Here is a 21699-nt window from a genome sequence, read left to right as displayed (position 1 = left end):
CGAGCCTCCTTCCTCATGACCTTTGTCCAGAGTGGAATGCCTCCCCGGCTCCCGGCACATGATCAGTGCATGCTCAGTCACGATATCAGTGCCTGCTCAGCCACGTGATCACTGACGGCACAGTCACGTGATCAGCGCCTCTCAGTCACGTGATCACCGTATGATAAACACGTGATCAGTGAACGACCAGCCACGTGATCACTGCATGCGCGGTCAGGTGGTCAGTTCCTGATCAGCCACCTGATCAGTGCGTGCACAGTCCCCTGATCAGCGCCTGTCAGTCACTGATCACTGCCTGATAAACACGTGATCAGTGCCCGAACAGCCACGTCATCAGTGCATGCGCAGTCACGTGATCAGTGCATGATAGCCACGTGATCAGTGCGTGCACAGTCCCATGATCAGCGCCTGTCAGTCACTGATCATTGCCTGATAAACACGTGATCAGTGCATGATGAGCCATGTGATCAGTGCCCGATCAGCCACGTCATCAGTGCATGCGCAGTCACGTCATCAGTGCATGATAGCCACGTGATCAGTGCATGCTCAGTCACGTGATCTGGACTTGATCAGCCACGTGATCAGTGCCTGCAGAGTCACGTGATCAGGGCCTGCTGAGCTGCGTGATTCCTGCCGGCTCATCTGCATGACAATTGCCAGCTGAGCTGCGTGATTCCTGTCGGCTCATCTGCTTGACAATTGCCAGCTGAGCTGCGTGATTCCTGCCTGGTCACGTGCTTGATTATTGCCAGTTGAGCAGCATGATTCGTCACTGCTGAGCTCCATGCTTATTGCCTGCTGATTGCGTGGTTCGTGTCTGCTCAGCTCTTTGAGTATTGCCTCCTGAGGTCCCTGTTCGGTCGCCACCTGCCGGGGACCAGCCCCAACTGATCCAGGGTATTCGAAGGAGAGATGGCCTAGGCGACTATTTATATGCTAATCAGAGATGTCAAGAATAATAGTATGAGGAGAGCTCAGTAGGAAAATTCGGTGGAGAAAAGAGACTGAGTAGCTTGGTTTACGCGGAAGACCAATCAAACTTCAAGACAAGAAGTTTGCACCACTTACGTAGGCCGCAGGCGCCCTCTCGAATAGCGAAAGGTGCCTCACCCTAGACACCTTCTCGAGTGGGTCTTAGCAGCCCAGGCATAATTAGTAAGCGTGGTGGGTTCCGCGCTCCAGATGGAGACTCAGCTGGAAGTTAAAGGGAAGAATGACAAGGAACTTTATGAATTGGAGCTGTAAGTTAACTCTTTGACAGAGAGAGCGAGATGGTGGTGGGGGACAGCCCCCAGTGAAATCAGAGGTGAGAGCACAAAGCAATACAGTAGGCAGACTCCGGTTTTTTTGGGGGGAGATGCTCGAGAATATCCGGGTGGACTCCTGAGGCTCGATCCCGCATTTGCGTATGCCGAGCCTCCTTCCTCATGACCTTTGTCCAGAGTGGAATGCCTCCCCGGCTCCCGGCACATGATCAGTGCATGCTCAGTCACGATATCAGTGCCTGCTCAGCCACGTGATCACTGACGGCACAGTCACGTGATCAGCGCCTCTCAGTCACGTGATCACCGTATGATAAACACGTGATCAGTGAACGACCAGCCACGTGATCACTGCATGCGCGGTCAGGTGGTCAGTTCCTGATCAGCCACCTGATCAGTGCGTGCACAGTCCCTGATCAGCGCCTGTCAGTCACTGATCACTGCCTGATAAACACGTGATCAGTGCATGATGAGCCATGTGATCAGTGCCCGATCAGCCACGTCATCAGTGCATGCGCAGTCACGTCATCAGTGCATGATAGCCACGTGATCAGTGCATGCTCAGTCACGTGATCTGGACTTGATCAGCCACGTGATCAGTGCCTGCAGAGTCACGTGATCAGGGCCTGCTGAGCTGCGTGATTCCTGCCGGCTCATCTGCATGACAATTGCCAGCTGAGCTGCGTGATTCCTGTCGGCTCATCTGCTTGACAATTGCCAGCTGAGCTGCGTGATTCCTGCCTGGTCACGTGCTTGATTATTGCCAGTTGAGCAGCATGATTCGTCACTGCTGAGCTCCATGCTTATTGCCTGCTGATTGCGTGGTTCGTGTCTGCTCAGCTCTTTGAGTATTGCCTCCTGAGGTCCCTGTTCGGTCGCCACCTGCCGGGGACCAGCCCCAACTGATCCAGGGTATTCGAAGGAGAGATGGCCTAGGCGACTATTTATATGCTAATCAGAGATGTCAAGAATAATAGTATGAGGAGAGCTCAGTAGGAAAATTCGGTGGAGAAAAGAGACTGAGTAGCTTGGTTTACGCGGAAGACCAATCAAACTTCAAGACAAGAAGTTTGCACCACTTACGTAGGCCGCAGGCGCCCTCTCGAATAGCGAAAGGTGCCTCACCCTAGACACCTTCTCGAGTGGGTCTTAGCAGCCCAGGCATAATTAGTAAGCGTGGTGGGTTCCGCGCTCCAGATGGAGACTCAGCTGGAAGTTAAAGGGAAGAATGACAAGGAACTTTATGAATTGGAGCTGTAAGTTAACTCTTTGACAGAGAGAGCGAGATGGTGGTGGGGGACAGCCCCCAGTGAAATCAGAGGTGAGAGCACAAAGCAATACAGTAGGCAGACTCCGGTTTTTTTGGGGGGAGATGCTCGAGAATATCCGGGTGGACTCCTGAGGCTCGATCCCGCATTTGCGTATGCCGAGCCTCCTTCCTCATGACCTTTGTCCAGAGTGGAATGCCTCCCCGGCTCCCGGCACATGATCAGTGCATGCTCAGTCACGATATCAGTGCCTGCTCAGCCACGTGATCACTGACGGCACAGTCACGTGATCAGCGCCTCTCAGTCACGTGATCACCGTATGATAAACACGTGATCAGTGAACGACCAGCCACGTGATCACTGCATGCGCGGTCAGGTGGTCAGTTCCTGATCAGCCACCTGATCAGTGCGTGCACAGTCCCCTGATCAGCGCCTGTCAGTCACTGATCACTGCCTGATAAACACGTGATCAGTGCCCGAACAGCCACGTCATCAGTGCATGCGCAGTCACGTGATCAGTGCATGATAGCCACGTGATCAGTGCGTGCACAGTCCCATGATCAGCGCCTGTCAGTCACTGATCATTGCCTGATAAACACGTGATCAGTGCATGATGAGCCATGTGATCAGTGCCCGATCAGCCACGTCATCAGTGCATGCGCAGTCACGTCATCAGTGCATGATAGCCACGTGATCAGTGCATGCTCAGTCACGTGATCTGGACTTGATCAGCCACGTGATCAGTGCCTGCAGAGTCACGTGATCAGGGCCTGCTGAGCTGCGTGATTCCTGCCGGCTCATCTGCATGACAATTGCCAGCTGAGCTGCGTGATTCCTGTCGGCTCATCTGCTTGACAATTGCCAGCTGAGCTGCGTGATTCCTGCCTGGTCACGTGCTTGATTATTGCCAGTTGAGCAGCATGATTCGTCACTGCTGAGCTCCATGCTTATTGCCTGCTGATTGCGTGGTTCGTGTCTGCTCAGCTCTTTGAGTATTGCCTCCTGAGGTCCCTGTTCGGTCGCCACCTGCCGGGGACCAGCCCCAACTGATCCAGGGTATTCGAAGGAGAGATGGCCTAGGCGACTATTTATATGCTAATCAGAGATGTCAAGAATAATAGTATGAGGAGAGCTCAGTAGGAAAATTCGGTGGAGAAAAGAGACTGAGTAGCTTGGTTTACGCGGAAGACCAATCAAACTTCAAGACAAGAAGTTTGCACCACTTACGTAGGCCGCAGGCGCCCTCTCGAATAGCGAAAGGTGCCTCACCCTAGACACCTTCTCGAGTGGGTCTTAGCAGCCCAGGCATAATTAGTAAGCGTGGTGGGTTCCGCGCTCCAGATGGAGACTCAGCTGGAAGTTAAAGGGAAGAATGACAAGGAACTTTATGAATTGGAGCTGTAAGTTAACTCTTTGACAGAGAGAGCGAGATGGTGGTGGGGGACAGCCCCCAGTGAAATCAGAGGTGAGAGCACAAAGCAATACAGTAGGCAGACTCCGGTTTTTTTGGGGGGAGATGCTCGAGAATATCCGGGTGGACTCCTGAGGCTCGATCCCGCATTTGCGTATGCCGAGCCTCCTTCCTCATGACCTTTGTCCAGAGTGGAATGCCTCCCCGGCTCCCGGCACATGATCAGTGCATGCTCAGTCACGATATCAGTGCCTGCTCAGCCACGTGATCACTGACGGCACAGTCACGTGATCAGCGCCTCTCAGTCACGTGATCACCGTATGATAAACACGTGATCAGTGAACGACCAGCCACGTGATCACTGCATGCGCGGTCAGGTGGTCAGTTCCTGATCAGCCACCTGATCAGTGCGTGCACAGTCCCCTGATCAGCGCCTGTCAGTCACTGATCACTGCCTGATAAACACGTGATCAGTGCCCGAACAGCCACGTCATCAGTGCATGCGCAGTCACGTGATCAGTGCATGATAGCCACGTGATCAGTGCGTGCACAGTCCCATGATCAGCGCCTGTCAGTCACTGATCATTGCCTGATAAACACGTGATCAGTGCATGATGAGCCATGTGATCAGTGCCCGATCAGCCACGTCATCAGTGCATGCGCAGTCACGTCATCAGTGCATGATAGCCACGTGATCAGTGCATGCTCAGTCACGTGATCTGGACTTGATCAGCCACGTGATCAGTGCCTGCAGAGTCACGTGATCAGGGCCTGCTGAGCTGCGTGATTCCTGCCGGCTCATCTGCATGACAATTGCCAGCTGAGCTGCGTGATTCCTGTCGGCTCATCTGCTTGACAATTGCCAGCTGAGCTGCGTGATTCCTGCCTGGTCACGTGCTTGATTATTGCCAGTTGAGCAGCATGATTCGTCACTGCTGAGCTCCATGCTTATTGCCTGCTGATTGCGTGGTTCGTGTCTGCTCAGCTCTTTGAGTATTGCCTCCTGAGGTCCCTGTTCGGTCGCCACCTGCCGGGGACCAGCCCCAACTGATCCAGGGTATTCGAAGGAGAGATGGCCTAGGCGACTATTTATATGCTAATCAGAGATGTCAAGAATAATAGTATGAGGAGAGCTCAGTAGGAAAATTCGGTGGAGAAAAGAGACTGAGTAGCTTGGTTTACGCGGAAGACCAATCAAACTTCAAGACAAGAAGTTTGCACCACTTACGTAGGCCGCAGGCGCCCTCTCGAATAGCGAAAGGTGCCTCACCCTAGACACCTTCTCGAGTGGGTCTTAGCAGCCCAGGCATAATTAGTAAGCGTGGTGGGTTCCGCGCTCCAGATGGAGACTCAGCTGGAAGTTAAAGGGAAGAATGACAAGGAACTTTATGAATTGGAGCTGTAAGTTAACTCTTTGACAGAGAGAGCGAGATGGTGGTGGGGGACAGCCCCCAGTGAAATCAGAGGTGAGAGCACAAAGCAATACAGTAGGCAGACTCCGGTTTTTTTGGGGGGAGATGCTCGAGAATATCCGGGTGGACTCCTGAGGCTCGATCCCGCATTTGCGTATGCCGAGCCTCCTTCCTCATGACCTTTGTCCAGAGTGGAATGCCTCCCCGGCTCCCGGCACATGATCAGTGCATGCTCAGTCACGATATCAGTGCCTGCTCAGCCACGTGATCACTGACGGCACAGTCACGTGATCAGCGCCTCTCAGTCACGTGATCACCGTATGATAAACACGTGATCAGTGAACGACCAGCCACGTGATCACTGCATGCGCGGTCAGGTGGTCAGTTCCTGATCAGCCACCTGATCAGTGCGTGCACAGTCCCCTGATCAGCGCCTGTCAGTCACTGATCACTGCCTGATAAACACGTGATCAGTGCATGATGAGCCATGTGATCAGTGCCCGATCAGCCACGTCATCAGTGCATGCGCAGTCACGTCATCAGTGCATGATAGCCACGTGATCAGTGCATGCTCAGTCACGTGATCTGGACTTGATCAGCCACGTGATCAGTGCCTGCAGAGTCACGTGATCAGGGCCTGCTGAGCTGCGTGATTCCTGCCGGCTCATCTGCATGACAATTGCCAGCTGAGCTGCGTGATTCCTGTCGGCTCATCTGCTTGACAATTGCCAGCTGAGCTGCGTGATTCCTGCCTGGTCACGTGCTTGATTATTGCCAGTTGAGCAGCATGATTCGTCACTGCTGAGCTCCATGCTTATTGCCTGCTGATTGCGTGGTTCGTGTCTGCTCAGCTCTTTGAGTATTGCCTCCTGAGGTCCCTGTTCGGTCGCCACCTGCCGGGGACCAGCCCCAACTGATCCAGGGTATTCGAAGGAGAGATGGCCTAGGCGACTATTTATATGCTAATCAGAGATGTCAAGAATAATAGTATGAGGAGAGCTCAGTAGGAAAATTCGGTGGAGAAAAGAGACTGAGTAGCTTGGTTTACGCGGAAGACCAATCAAACTTCAAGACAAGAAGTTTGCACCACTTACGTAGGCCGCAGGCGCCCTCTCGAATAGCGAAAGGTGCCTCACCCTAGACACCTTCTCGAGTGGGTCTTAGCAGCCCAGGCATAATTAGTAAGCGTGGTGGGTTCCGCGCTCCAGATGGAGACTCAGCTGGAAGTTAAAGGGAAGAATGACAAGGAACTTTATGAATTGGAGCTGTAAGTTAACTCTTTGACAGAGAGAGCGAGATGGTGGTGGGGGACAGCCCCCAGTGAAATCAGAGGTGAGAGCACAAAGCAATACAGTAGGCAGACTCCGGTTTTTTTGGGGGGAGATGCTCGAGAATATCCGGGTGGACTCCTGAGGCTCGATCCCGCATTTGCGTATGCCGAGCCTCCTTCCTCATGACCTTTGTCCAGAGTGGAATGCCTCCCCGGCTCCCGGCACATGATCAGTGCATGCTCAGTCACGATATCAGTGCCTGCTCAGCCACGTGATCACTGACGGCACAGTCACGTGATCAGCGCCTCTCAGTCACGTGATCACCGTATGATAAACACGTGATCAGTGAACGACCAGCCACGTGATCACTGCATGCGCGGTCAGGTGGTCAGTTCCTGATCAGCCACCTGATCAGTGCGTGCACAGTCCCCTGATCAGCGCCTGTCAGTCACTGATCACTGCCTGATAAACACGTGATCAGTGCCCGAACAGCCACGTCATCAGTGCATGCGCAGTCACGTGATCAGTGCATGATAGCCACGTGATCAGTGCGTGCACAGTCCCATGATCAGCGCCTGTCAGTCACTGATCATTGCCTGATAAACACGTGATCAGTGCATGATGAGCCATGTGATCAGTGCCCGATCAGCCACGTCATCAGTGCATGCGCAGTCACGTCATCAGTGCATGATAGCCACGTGATCAGTGCATGCTCAGTCACGTGATCTGGACTTGATCAGCCACGTGATCAGTGCCTGCAGAGTCACGTGATCAGGGCCTGCTGAGCTGCGTGATTCCTGCCGGCTCATCTGCATGACAATTGCCAGCTGAGCTGCGTGATTCCTGTCGGCTCATCTGCTTGACAATTGCCAGCTGAGCTGCGTGATTCCTGCCTGGTCACGTGCTTGATTATTGCCAGTTGAGCAGCATGATTCGTCACTGCTGAGCTCCATGCTTATTGCCTGCTGATTGCGTGGTTCGTGTCTGCTCAGCTCTTTGAGTATTGCCTCCTGAGGTCCCTGTTCGGTCGCCACCTGCCGGGGACCAGCCCCAACTGATCCAGGGTATTCGAAGGAGAGATGGCCTAGGCGACTATTTATATGCTAATCAGAGATGTCAAGAATAATAGTATGAGGAGAGCTCAGTAGGAAAATTCGGTGGAGAAAAGAGACTGAGTAGCTTGGTTTACGCGGAAGACCAATCAAACTTCAAGACAAGAAGTTTGCACCACTTACGTAGGCCGCAGGCGCCCTCTCGAATAGCGAAAGGTGCCTCACCCTAGACACCTTCTCGAGTGGGTCTTAGCAGCCCAGGCATAATTAGTAAGCGTGGTGGGTTCCGCGCTCCAGATGGAGACTCAGCTGGAAGTTAAAGGGAAGAATGACAAGGAACTTTATGAATTGGAGCTGTAAGTTAACTCTTTGACAGAGAGAGCGAGATGGTGGTGGGGGACAGCCCCCAGTGAAATCAGAGGTGAGAGCACAAAGCAATACAGTAGGCAGACTCCGGTTTTTTTGGGGGGAGATGCTCGAGAATATCCGGGTGGACTCCTGAGGCTCGATCCCGCATTTGCGTATGCCGAGCCTCCTTCCTCATGACCTTTGTCCAGAGTGGAATGCCTCCCCGGCTCCCGGCACATGATCAGTGCATGCTCAGTCACGATATCAGTGCCTGCTCAGCCACGTGATCACTGACGGCACAGTCACGTGATCAGCGCCTCTCAGTCACGTGATCACCGTATGATAAACACGTGATCAGTGAACGACCAGCCACGTGATCACTGCATGCGCGGTCAGGTGGTCAGTTCCTGATCAGCCACCTGATCAGTGCGTGCACAGTCCCCTGATCAGCGCCTGTCAGTCACTGATCACTGCCTGATAAACACGTGATCAGTGCCCGAACAGCCACGTCATCAGTGCATGCGCAGTCACGTGATCAGTGCATGATAGCCACGTGATCAGTGCGTGCACAGTCCCATGATCAGCGCCTGTCAGTCACTGATCATTGCCTGATAAACACGTGATCAGTGCATGATGAGCCATGTGATCAGTGCCCGATCAGCCACGTCATCAGTGCATGCGCAGTCACGTCATCAGTGCATGATAGCCACGTGATCAGTGCATGCTCAGTCACGTGATCTGGACTTGATCAGCCACGTGATCAGTGCCTGCAGAGTCACGTGATCAGGGCCTGCTGAGCTGCGTGATTCCTGCCGGCTCATCTGCATGACAATTGCCAGCTGAGCTGCGTGATTCCTGTCGGCTCATCTGCTTGACAATTGCCAGCTGAGCTGCGTGATTCCTGCCTGGTCACGTGCTTGATTATTGCCAGTTGAGCAGCATGATTCGTCACTGCTGAGCTCCATGCTTATTGCCTGCTGATTGCGTGGTTCGTGTCTGCTCAGCTCTTTGAGTATTGCCTCCTGAGGTCCCTGTTCGGTCGCCACCTGCCGGGGACCAGCCCCAACTGATCCAGGGTATTCGAAGGAGAGATGGCCTAGGCGACTATTTATATGCTAATCAGAGATGTCAAGAATAATAGTATGAGGAGAGCTCAGTAGGAAAATTCGGTGGAGAAAAGAGACTGAGTAGCTTGGTTTACGCGGAAGACCAATCAAACTTCAAGACAAGAAGTTTGCACCACTTACGTAGGCCGCAGGCGCCCTCTCGAATAGCGAAAGGTGCCTCACCCTAGACACCTTCTCGAGTGGGTCTTAGCAGCCCAGGCATAATTAGTAAGCGTGGTGGGTTCCGCGCTCCAGATGGAGACTCAGCTGGAAGTTAAAGGGAAGAATGACAAGGAACTTTATGAATTGGAGCTGTAAGTTAACTCTTTGACAGAGAGAGCGAGATGGTGGTGGGGGACAGCCCCCAGTGAAATCAGAGGTGAGAGCACAAAGCAATACAGTAGGCAGACTCCGGTTTTTTTGGGGGGAGATGCTCGAGAATATCCGGGTGGACTCCTGAGGCTCGATCCCGCATTTGCGTATGCCGAGCCTCCTTCCTCATGACCTTTGTCCAGAGTGGAATGCCTCCCCGGCTCCCGGCACATGATCAGTGCATGCTCAGTCACGATATCAGTGCCTGCTCAGCCACGTGATCACTGACGGCACAGTCACGTGATCAGCGCCTCTCAGTCACGTGATCACCGTATGATAAACACGTGATCAGTGAACGACCAGCCACGTGATCACTGCATGCGCGGTCAGGTGGTCAGTTCCTGATCAGCCACCTGATCAGTGCGTGCACAGTCCCCTGATCAGCGCCTGTCAGTCACTGATCACTGCCTGATAAACACGTGATCAGTGCCCGAACAGCCACGTCATCAGTGCATGCGCAGTCACGTGATCAGTGCATGATAGCCACGTGATCAGTGCGTGCACAGTCCCATGATCAGCGCCTGTCAGTCACTGATCATTGCCTGATAAACACGTGATCAGTGCATGATGAGCCATGTGATCAGTGCCCGATCAGCCACGTCATCAGTGCATGCGCAGTCACGTCATCAGTGCATGATAGCCACGTGATCAGTGCATGCTCAGTCACGTGATCTGGACTTGATCAGCCACGTGATCAGTGCCTGCAGAGTCACGTGATCAGGGCCTGCTGAGCTGCGTGATTCCTGCCGGCTCATCTGCATGACAATTGCCAGCTGAGCTGCGTGATTCCTGTCGGCTCATCTGCTTGACAATTGCCAGCTGAGCTGCGTGATTCCTGCCTGGTCACGTGCTTGATTATTGCCAGTTGAGCAGCATGATTCGTCACTGCTGAGCTCCATGCTTATTGCCTGCTGATTGCGTGGTTCGTGTCTGCTCAGCTCTTTGAGTATTGCCTCCTGAGGTCCCTGTTCGGTCGCCACCTGCCGGGGACCAGCCCCAACTGATCCAGGGTATTCGAAGGAGAGATGGCCTAGGCGACTATTTATATGCTAATCAGAGATGTCAAGAATAATAGTATGAGGAGAGCTCAGTAGGAAAATTCGGTGGAGAAAAGAGACTGAGTAGCTTGGTTTACGCGGAAGACCAATCAAACTTCAAGACAAGAAGTTTGCACCACTTACGTAGGCCGCAGGCGCCCTCTCGAATAGCGAAAGGTGCCTCACCCTAGACACCTTCTCGAGTGGGTCTTAGCAGCCCAGGCATAATTAGTAAGCGTGGTGGGTTCCGCGCTCCAGATGGAGACTCAGCTGGAAGTTAAAGGGAAGAATGACAAGGAACTTTATGAATTGGAGCTGTAAGTTAACTCTTTGACAGAGAGAGCGAGATGGTGGTGGGGGACAGCCCCCAGTGAAATCAGAGGTGAGAGCACAAAGCAATACAGTAGGCAGACTCCGGTTTTTTTGGGGGAGATGCTCGAGAATATCCGGGTGGACTCCTGAGGCTCGATCCCGCATTTGCGTATGCCGAGCCTCCTTCCTCATGACCTTTGTCCAGAGTGGAATGCCTCCCCGGCTCCCGGCACATGATCAGTGCATGCTCAGTCACGATATCAGTGCCTGCTCAGCCACGTGATCACTGACGGCACAGTCACGTGATCAGCGCCTCTCAGTCACGTGATCACCGTATGATAAACACGTGATCAGTGAACGACCAGCCACGTGATCACTGCATGCGCGGTCAGGTGGTCAGTTCCTGATCAGCCACCTGATCAGTGCGTGCACAGTCCCCTGATCAGCGCCTGTCAGTCACTGATCACTGCCTGATAAACACGTGATCAGTGCCCGAACAGCCACGTCATCAGTGCATGCGCAGTCACGTGATCAGTGCATGATAGCCACGTGATCAGTGCGTGCACAGTCCCATGATCAGCGCCTGTCAGTCACTGATCATTGCCTGATAAACACGTGATCAGTGCATGATGAGCCATGTGATCAGTGCCCGATCAGCCACGTCATCAGTGCATGCGCAGTCACGTCATCAGTGCATGATAGCCACGTGATCAGTGCATGCTCAGTCACGTGATCTGGACTTGATCAGCCACGTGATCAGTGCCTGCAGAGTCACGTGATCAGGGCCTGCTGAGCTGCGTGATTCCTGCCGGCTCATCTGCATGACAATTGCCAGCTGAGCTGCGTGATTCCTGTCGGCTCATCTGCTTGACAATTGCCAGCTGAGCTGCGTGATTCCTGCCTGGTCACGTGCTTGATTATTGCCAGTTGAGCAGCATGATTCGTCACTGCTGAGCTCCATGCTTATTGCCTGCTGATTGCGTGGTTCGTGTCTGCTCAGCTCTTTGAGTATTGCCTCCTGAGGTCCCTGTTCGGTCGCCACCTGCCGGGGACCAGCCCCAACTGATCCAGGGTATTCGAAGGAGAGATGGCCTAGGCGACTATTTATATGCTAATCAGAGATGTCAAGAATAATAGTATGAGGAGAGCTCAGTAGGAAAATTCGGTGGAGAAAAGAGACTGAGTAGCTTGGTTTACGCGGAAGACCAATCAAACTTCAAGACAAGAAGTTTGCACCACTTACGTAGGCCGCAGGCGCCCTCTCGAATAGCGAAAGGTGCCTCACCCTAGACACCTTCTCGAGTGGGTCTTAGCAGCCCAGGCATAATTAGTAAGCGTGGTGGGTTCCGCGCTCCAGATGGAGACTCAGCTGGAAGTTAAAGGGAAGAATGACAAGGAACTTTATGAATTGGAGCTGTAAGTTAACTCTTTGACAGAGAGAGCGAGATGGTGGTGGGGGACAGCCCCCAGTGAAATCAGAGGTGAGAGCACAAAGCAATACAGTAGGCAGACTCCGGTTTTTTTGGGGGAGATGCTCGAGAATATCCGGGTGGACTCCTGAGGCTCGATCCCGCATTTGCGTATGCCGAGCCTCCTTCCTCATGACCTTTGTCCAGAGTGGAATGCCTCCCCGGCTCCCGGCACATGATCAGTGCATGCTCAGTCACGATATCAGTGCCTGCTCAGCCACGTGATCACTGACGGCACAGTCACGTGATCAGCGCCTCTCAGTCACGTGATCACCGTATGATAAACACGTGATCAGTGAACGACCAGCCACGTGATCACTGCATGCGCGGTCAGGTGGTCAGTTCCTGATCAGCCACCTGATCAGTGCGTGCACAGTCCCCTGATCAGCGCCTGTCAGTCACTGATCACTGCCTGATAAACACGTGATCAGTGCCCGAACAGCCACGTCATCAGTGCATGCGCAGTCACGTGATCAGTGCATGATAGCCACGTGATCAGTGCGTGCACAGTCCCATGATCAGCGCCTGTCAGTCACTGATCATTGCCTGATAAACACGTGATCAGTGCATGATGAGCCATGTGATCAGTGCCCGATCAGCCACGTCATCAGTGCATGCGCAGTCACGTCATCAGTGCATGATAGCCACGTGATCAGTGCATGCTCAGTCACGTGATCTGGACTTGATCAGCCACGTGATCAGTGCCTGCAGAGTCACGTGATCAGGGCCTGCTGAGCTGCGTGATTCCTGCCGGCTCATCTGCATGACAATTGCCAGCTGAGCTGCGTGATTCCTGTCGGCTCATCTGCTTGACAATTGCCAGCTGAGCTGCGTGATTCCTGCCTGGTCACGTGCTTGATTATTGCCAGTTGAGCAGCATGATTCGTCACTGCTGAGCTCCATGCTTATTGCCTGCTGATTGCGTGGTTCGTGTCTGCTCAGCTCTTTGAGTATTGCCTCCTGAGGTCCCTGTTCGGTCGCCACCTGCCGGGGACCAGCCCCAACTGATCCAGGGTATTCGAAGGAGAGATGGCCTAGGCGACTATTTATATGCTAATCAGAGATGTCAAGAATAATAGTATGAGGAGAGCTCAGTAGGAAAATTCGGTGGAGAAAAGAGACTGAGTAGCTTGGTTTACGCGGAAGACCAATCAAACTTCAAGACAAGAAGTTTGCACCACTTACGTAGGCCGCAGGCGCCCTCTCGAATAGCGAAAGGTGCCTCACCCTAGACACCTTCTCGAGTGGGTCTTAGCAGCCCAGGCATAATTAGTAAGCGTGGTGGGTTCCGCGCTCCAGATGGAGACTCAGCTGGAAGTTAAAGGGAAGAATGACAAGGAACTTTATGAATTGGAGCTGTAAGTTAACTCTTTGACAGAGAGAGCGAGATGGTGGTGGGGGACAGCCCCCAGTGAAATCAGAGGTGAGAGCACAAAGCAATACAGTAGGCAGACTCCGGTTTTTTGGGGGAGATGCTCGAGAATATCCGGGTGGACTCCTGAGGCTCGATCCCGCATTTGCGTATGCCGAGCCTCCTTCCTCATGACCTTTGTCCAGAGTGGAATGCCTCCCCGGCTCCCGGCACATGATCAGTGCATGCTCAGTCACGATATCAGTGCCTGCTCAGCCACGTGATCACTGACGGCACAGTCACGTGATCAGCGCCTCTCAGTCACGTGATCACCGTATGATAAACACGTGATCAGTGAACGACCAGCCACGTGATCACTGCATGCGCGGTCAGGTGGTCAGTTCCTGATCAGCCACCTGATCAGTGCGTGCACAGTCCCCTGATCAGCGCCTGTCAGTCACTGATCACTGCCTGATAAACACGTGATCAGTGCCCGAACAGCCACGTCATCAGTGCATGCGCAGTCACGTGATCAGTGCATGATAGCCACGTGATCAGTGCGTGCACAGTCCCATGATCAGCGCCTGTCAGTCACTGATCATTGCCTGATAAACACGTGATCAGTGCATGATGAGCCATGTGATCAGTGCCCGATCAGCCACGTCATCAGTGCATGCGCAGTCACGTCATCAGTGCATGATAGCCACGTGATCAGTGCATGCTCAGTCACGTGATCTGGACTTGATCAGCCACGTGATCAGTGCCTGCAGAGTCACGTGATCAGGGCCTGCTGAGCTGCGTGATTCCTGCCGGCTCATCTGCATGACAATTGCCAGCTGAGCTGCGTGATTCCTGTCGGCTCATCTGCTTGACAATTGCCAGCTGAGCTGCGTGATTCCTGCCTGGTCACGTGCTTGATTATTGCCAGTTGAGCAGCATGATTCGTCACTGCTGAGCTCCATGCTTATTGCCTGCTGATTGCGTGGTTCGTGTCTGCTCAGCTCTTTGAGTATTGCCTCCTGAGGTCCCTGTTCGGTCGCCACCTGCCGGGGACCAGCCCCAACTGATCCAGGGTATTCGAAGGAGAGATGGCCTAGGCGACTATTTATATGCTAATCAGAGATGTCAAGAATAATAGTATGAGGAGAGCTCAGTAGGAAAATTCGGTGGAGAAAAGAGACTGAGTAGCTTGGTTTACGCGGAAGACCAATCAAACTTCAAGACAAGAAGTTTGCACCACTTACGTAGGCCGCAGGCGCCCTCTCGAATAGCGAAAGGTGCCTCACCCTAGACACCTTCTCGAGTGGGTCTTAGCAGCCCAGGCATAATTAGTAAGCGTGGTGGGTTCCGCGCTCCAGATGGAGACTCAGCTGGAAGTTAAAGGGAAGAATGACAAGGAACTTTATGAATTGGAGCTGTAAGTTAACTCTTTGACAGAGAGAGCGAGATGGTGGTGGGGGACAGCCCCCAGTGAAATCAGAGGTGAGAGCACAAAGCAATACAGTAGGCAGACTCCGGTTTTTTTGGGGGAGATGCTCGAGAATATCCGGGTGGACTCCTGAGGCTCGATCCCGCATTTGCGTATGCCGAGCCTCCTTCCTCATGACCTTTGTCCAGAGTGGAATGCCTCCCCGGCTCCCGGCACATGATCAGTGCATGCTCAGTCACGATATCAGTGCCTGCTCAGCCACGTGATCACTGACGGCACAGTCACGTGATCAGCGCCTCTCAGTCACGTGATCACCGTATGATAAACACGTGATCAGTGAACGACCAGCCACGTGATCACTGCATGCGCGGTCAGGTGGTCAGTTCCTGATCAGCCACCTGATCAGTGCGTGCACAGTCCCCTGATCAGCGCCTGTCAGTCACTGATCACTGCCTGATAAACACGTGATCAGTGCCCGAACAGCCACGTCATCAGTGCATGCGCAGTCACGTGATCAGTGCATGATAGCCACGTGATCAGTGCGTGCACAGTCCCATGATCAGCGCCTGTCAGTCACTGATCATTGCCTGATAAACACGTGATCAGTGCATGATGAGCCATGTGATCAGTGCCCGATCAGCCACGTCATCAGTGCATGCGCAGTCACGTCATCAGTGCATGATAGCCACGTGATCAGTGCATGCTCAGTCACGTGATCTGGACTTGATCAGCCACGTGATCAGTGCCTGCAGAGTCACGTGATCAGGGCCTGCTGAGCTGCGTGATTCCTGCCGGCTCATCTGCATGACAATTGCCAGCTGAGCTGCGTGATTCCTGTCGGCTCATCTGCTTGACAATTGCCAGCTGAGCTGCGTGATTCCTGCCTGGTCACGTGCTTGATTATTGCCAGTTGAGCAGCATGATTCGTCACTGCTGAGCTCCATGCTTATTGCCTGCTGATTGCGTGGTTCGTGTCTGCTCAGCTCTTTGAGTATTGCCTCCTGAGGTCCCTGTTCGGTCGCCACCTGCCGGGGACCAGCCCCAACTGATCCAGGGTATTCGAAGGAGAGATGGCCTAGGCGACTATTTATATGCTAATCAGAGATGTCAAGAATAATAGTATGAGGAGAGCTCAGTAGGAAAATTCGGTGGAGAAAAGAGACTGAGTAGCTTGGTTTACGCGGAAGACCAATCAAACTTCAAGACAAGAAGTTTGCACCACTTACGTAGGCCGCAGGCGCCCTCTCGAATAGCGAAAGGTGCCTCACCCTAGACACCTTCTCGAGTGGGTCTTAGCAGCCCAGGCATAATTAGTAAGCGTGGTGGGTTCCGCGCTCCAGATGGAGACTCAGCTGGAAGTTAAAGGGAAGAATGACAAGGAACTTTATGAATTGGAGCTGTAAGTTAACTCTTTGACAGAGAGAGCGAGATGGTGGTGGGGGACAGCCCCCAGTGAAATCAGAGGTGAGAGCACAAAGCAATACAGTAGGCAGACTCCGGTTTTTGGGGGGAGATGCTCGAGAATATCCGGGTGGACTCCTGAGGCTCGATCCCGCATTTGCGTATGCCGAGCCTCCTTCCTCATGACCTTTGTCCAGAGTGGAATGCCTCCCCGGCTCCCGGCACATGATCAGTGCATGCTCAGTCACGATATCAGTGCCTGCTCAGCCACGTGATCACTGACGGCACAGTCACGTGATCAGCGCCTCTCAGTCACGTGATCACCGTATGATAAACACGTGATCAGTGAACGACCAGCCACGTGATCACTGCATGCGCGGTCAGGTGGTCAGTTCCTGATCAGCCACCTGATCAGTGCGTGCACAGTCCCCTGATCAGCGCCTGTCAGTCACTGATCACTGCCTGATAAACACGTGATCAGTGCCCGAACAGCCACGTCATCAGTGCATGCGCAGTCACGTGATCAGTGCATGATAGCCACGTGATCAGTGCGTGCACAGTCCCATGATCAGCGCCTGTCAGTCACTGATCATTGCCTGATAAACACGTGATCAGTGCATGATGAGCCATGTGATCAGTGCCCGATCAGCCACGTCATCAGTGCATGCGCAGTCACGTCATCAGTGCATGATAGCCACGTGATCAGTGCATGCTCAGTCACGTGATCTGGACTTGATCAGCCACGTGATCAGTGCCTGCAGAGTCACGTGATCAGGGCCTGCTGAGCTGCGTGATTCCTGCCGGCTCATCTGCATGACAATTGCCAGCTGAGCTGCGTGATTCCTGTCGGCTCATCTGCTTGACAATTGCCAGCTGAGCTGCGTGATTCCTGCCTGGTCACGTGCTTGATTATTGCCAGTTGAGCAGCATGATTCGTCACTGCTGAGCTCCATGCTTATTGCCTGCTGATTGCGTGGTTCGTGTCTGCTCAGCTCTTTGAGTATTGCCTCCTGAGGTCCCTGTTCGGTCGCCACCTGCCGGGGACCAGCCCCAACTGATCCAGGGTATTCGAAGGAGAGATGGCCTAGGCGACTATTTATATGCTAATCAGAGATGTCAAGAATAATAGTATGAGGAGAGCTCAGTAGGAAAATTCGGTGGAGAAAAGAGACTGAGTAGCTTGGTTTACGCGGAAGACCAATCAAACTTCAAGACAAGAAGTTTGCACCACTTACGTAGGCCGCAGGCGCCCTCTCGAATAGCGAAAGGTGCCTCACCCTAGACACCTTCTCGAGTGGGTCTTAGCAGCCCAGGCATAATTAGTAAGCGTGGTGGGTTCCGCGCTCCAGATGGAGACTCAGCTGGAAGTTAAAGGGAAGAATGACAAGGAACTTTATGAATTGGAGCTGTAAGTTAACTCTTTGACAGAGAGAGCGAGATGGTGGTGGGGGACAGCCCCCAGTGAAATCAGAGGTGAGAGCACAAAGCAATACAGTAGGCAGACTCCGGTTTTTGGGGGAGATGCTCGAGAATATCCGGGTGGACTCCTGAGGCTCGATCCCGCATTTGCGTATGCCGAGCCTCCTTCCTCATGACCTTTGTCCAGAGTGGAATGCCTCCCCGGCTCCCGGCACATGATCAGTGCATGCTCAGTCACGATATCAGTGCCTGCTCAGCCACGTGATCACTGACGGCACAGTCACGTGATCAGCGCCTCTCAGTCACGTGATCACCGTATGATAAACACGTGATCAGTGAACGACCAGCCACGTGATCACTGCATGCGCGGTCAGGTGGTCAGTTCCTGATCAGCCACCTGATCAGTGCGTGCACAGTCCCCTGATCAGCGCCTGTCAGTCACTGATCACTGCCTGATAAACACGTGATCAGTGCCCGAACAGCCACGTCATCAGTGCATGCGCAGTCACGTGATCAGTGCATGATAGCCACGTGATCAGTGCGTGCACAGTCCCATGATCAGCGCCTGTCAGTCACTGATCATTGCCTGATAAACACGTGATCAGTGCATGATGAGCCATGTGATCAGTGCCCGATCAGCCACGTCATCAGTGCATGCGCAGTCACGTCATCAGTGCATGATAGCCACGTGATCAGTGCATGCTCAGTCACGTGATCTGGACTTGATCAGCCACGTGATCAGTGCCTGCAGAGTCACGTGATCAGGGCCTGCTGAGCTGCGTGATTCCTGCCGGCTCATCTGCATGACAATTGCCAGCTGAGCTGCGTGATTCCTGTCGGCTCATCTGCTTGACAATTGCCAGCTGAGCTGCGTGATTCCTGCCTGGTCACGTGCTTGATTATTGCCAGTTGAGCAGCATGATTCGTCACTGCTGAGCTCCATGCTTATTGCCTGCTGATTGCGTGGTTCGTGTCTGCTCAGCTCTTTGAGTATTGCCTCCTGAGGTCCCTGTTCGGTCGCCACCTGCCGGGGACCAGCCCCAACTGATCCAGGGTATTCGAAGGAGAGATGGCCTAGGCGACTATTTATATGCTAATCAGAGATGTCAAGAATAATAGTATGAGGAGAGCTCAGTAGGAAAATTCGGTGGAGAAAAGAGACTGAGTAGCTTGGTTTACGCGGAAGACCAATCAAACTTCAAGACAAGAAGTTTGCACCACTTACGTAGGCCGCAGGCGCCCTCTCGAATAGCGAAAGGTGCCTCACCCTAGACACCTTCTCGAGTGGGTCTCAGCAGCCCAGGCATAATTAGTAAGCGTGGTGGGTTCCGCGCTCCAGATGGAGACTCAGCTGGAAGTTAAAGGAAAGAATGACAAGGAACTTTATGAATTGGAGCTGTAAGTTAACTCTTTGACAGAGAGAGCGAGATGGTGGTGGGGGACAGCCCCCAGTGAAATCAGAGGTGAGAGCACAAAGCAATACAGTAGGCAGACTCCGGTTTTTTTTGGGGGGGGAGATGCTCGAGAACATCCGGTTGGACTCCTGAGGCTCGATCCCGCATTTGCGTATGCCGAGCCTCCTTCCTCATGACCTTTGTCCAGAGTGGAATGCCTCCCCGGCTCCCGGCACATGATCAGTGCATGCTCAGTCACGATATCAGTGCCTGCTCAGCCACGTGATCACTGACGGCACAGTCACGTGATCAGCGCCTCTCAGTCACGTGATCAACGTATGATAAACACGTGATCAGTGAACGACCAGCCACGTGATCACTGCATGCGCGGTCAGGTGGTCAGTTCCTGATCAGCCACCTGATCAGTGCGTGCACACTCCCCTGATCAGCGCCTGTCAGTCACTGATCACTGCCTGATAAACACTTGATCAGTGCCCGAACAGCCACGTCATCAGTGCATGATGAGCCATGTGATCAGTGCCCGATCAGCCACGTCATAAGTGCATGCGCGGTCACGTCATCAGTGCATGATAGCCACGTGATCAGTGCATGCTCAGTCACGTGATCTGGACTTGATCAGCCACGTGATCAGTGCCTGCAGAGTCACGTGATCGGGGCCTGCTGAGCTGCGTGATTCCTGCCGGCTCATCTGCATGACAATTGCCAGCTGAGCTGCGTGATTCCTGTCGGCTCATCTGCTTGAAAATTGCCAGCTGAGCTGCGTGATTCCTGCCTGGTCACGTGCTTGATTATTGCCAGTTGAGCAGCATGATTCGTCACTGCTGAGCTCCATGCTTATTGCCTGCTGATTGCGTGGTTCGTGTCTGCTCAGCTCTTTGAGTATTGCCTCCTGAGGTCCCTGTTCGGTCGCCACCTGCCGGGGACCAGCCCCAACTGATCCAGGGGATTCGAAGGAGAGATGGCCTAGGCGACTATTTATATGCTAATCAGAGATGTCAAGAATAATAGTATGAGGAGAGCTCAGTAGGAAAATTCGGTGGAGAAAAGAGACTGAGTAGCTTGGTTTACGTGGAAGACCAATCAAACTTCAAGACAAGAAGTTTGCACCACTTACGTAGGCCGCAGGCGCCCTCTCGAATAGCGACAGGTGCCTCACCCTAGACACCTTCTCGAGTGGGTCTTAGCAGCCCAGGCATAATTAGTAAGCGTGGTGGGTTCCGCGCTCCAGATGGAGACTCAGCTGGAAGTTAAAGGGAAGAATGACAAGGAACTTTATGAATTGGAGCTGTAAGTTAACTCTTTGACAGAGAGAGCGAGATGGTGGTGGGGGACAGCCCCCAGTGAAATCAGAGGTGAGAGCACAAAGCAATACAGTAGGCAGACTCCGGTTTTGGGGGGAGATGCTCGAGAATATCCGGGTGGACTCCTGAGGCTCGATCCCGCATTTGCGTATGCCGAGCCTCCTTCCTCATGACCTTTGTCCAGAGTGGAATGCCTCCCCGGCTCCCGGCACATGATCAGTGCATGCTCAGTCACGATATCAGTGCCTGCTCAGCCACGTGATCACTGACGGCACAGTCACGTGATCAGCGCCTCTCAGTCACGTGATCACCGTATGATAAACACGTGATCAGTGAACGACCAGCCACGTGATCACTGCATGCGCGGTCAGGTGGTCAGTTCCTGATCAGCCACCTGATCAGTGCGTGCACAGTCCCCTGATCAGCGCCTGTCAGTCACTGATCACTGCCTGATAAACATCAGTGATCAGTGTATCAGCCACAGTCATCAGTGTCACTGATCATGATCACATGATGAGCCATGTGATCAGTGCCCGATCAGCCACGTCATCAGTGCATGCGCAGTCACGTCATCAGTGCATGATAGCCACGTGATCAGTGCATGCTCAGTCACGTGATCTGGACTTGATCAGCCACGTGATCAGTGCCTGCAGAGTCACGTGATCAGGGCCTGCTGAGCTGCGTGATTCCTGCCGGCTCATCTGCATGACAATTGCCAGCTGAGCTGCGTGATTCCTGTCGGCTCATCTGCTTGACAATTGCCAGCTGAGCTGCGTGATTCCTGCCTGGTCACGTGCTTGATTATTGCCAGTTGAGCAGCATGATTCGTCACTGCTGAGCTCCATGCTTATTGCCTGCTGATTGCGTGGTTCGTGTCTGCTCAGCTCTTTGAGTATTGCCTCCTGAGGTCCCTGTTCGGTCGCCACCTGCCGGGGACCAGCCCCAACTGATCCAGGGTATTCGAAGGAGAGATGGCCTAGGCGACTATTTATATGCTAATCAGAGATGTCAAGAATAATAGTATGAGGAGAGCTCAGTAGGAAAATTCGGTGGAGAAAAGAGA

This window comes from Bos javanicus, chromosome 28 (assembly GCF_032452875.1).
Source record: "Bos javanicus breed banteng chromosome 28, ARS-OSU_banteng_1.0, whole genome shotgun sequence".
Classification (NCBI taxonomy): Eukaryota; Metazoa; Chordata; class Mammalia; order Artiodactyla; family Bovidae; genus Bos; species Bos javanicus.
The sequence above is the reverse complement of the archived record's forward strand: the minus strand, read 5'-3'. Positions refer to the sequence as shown.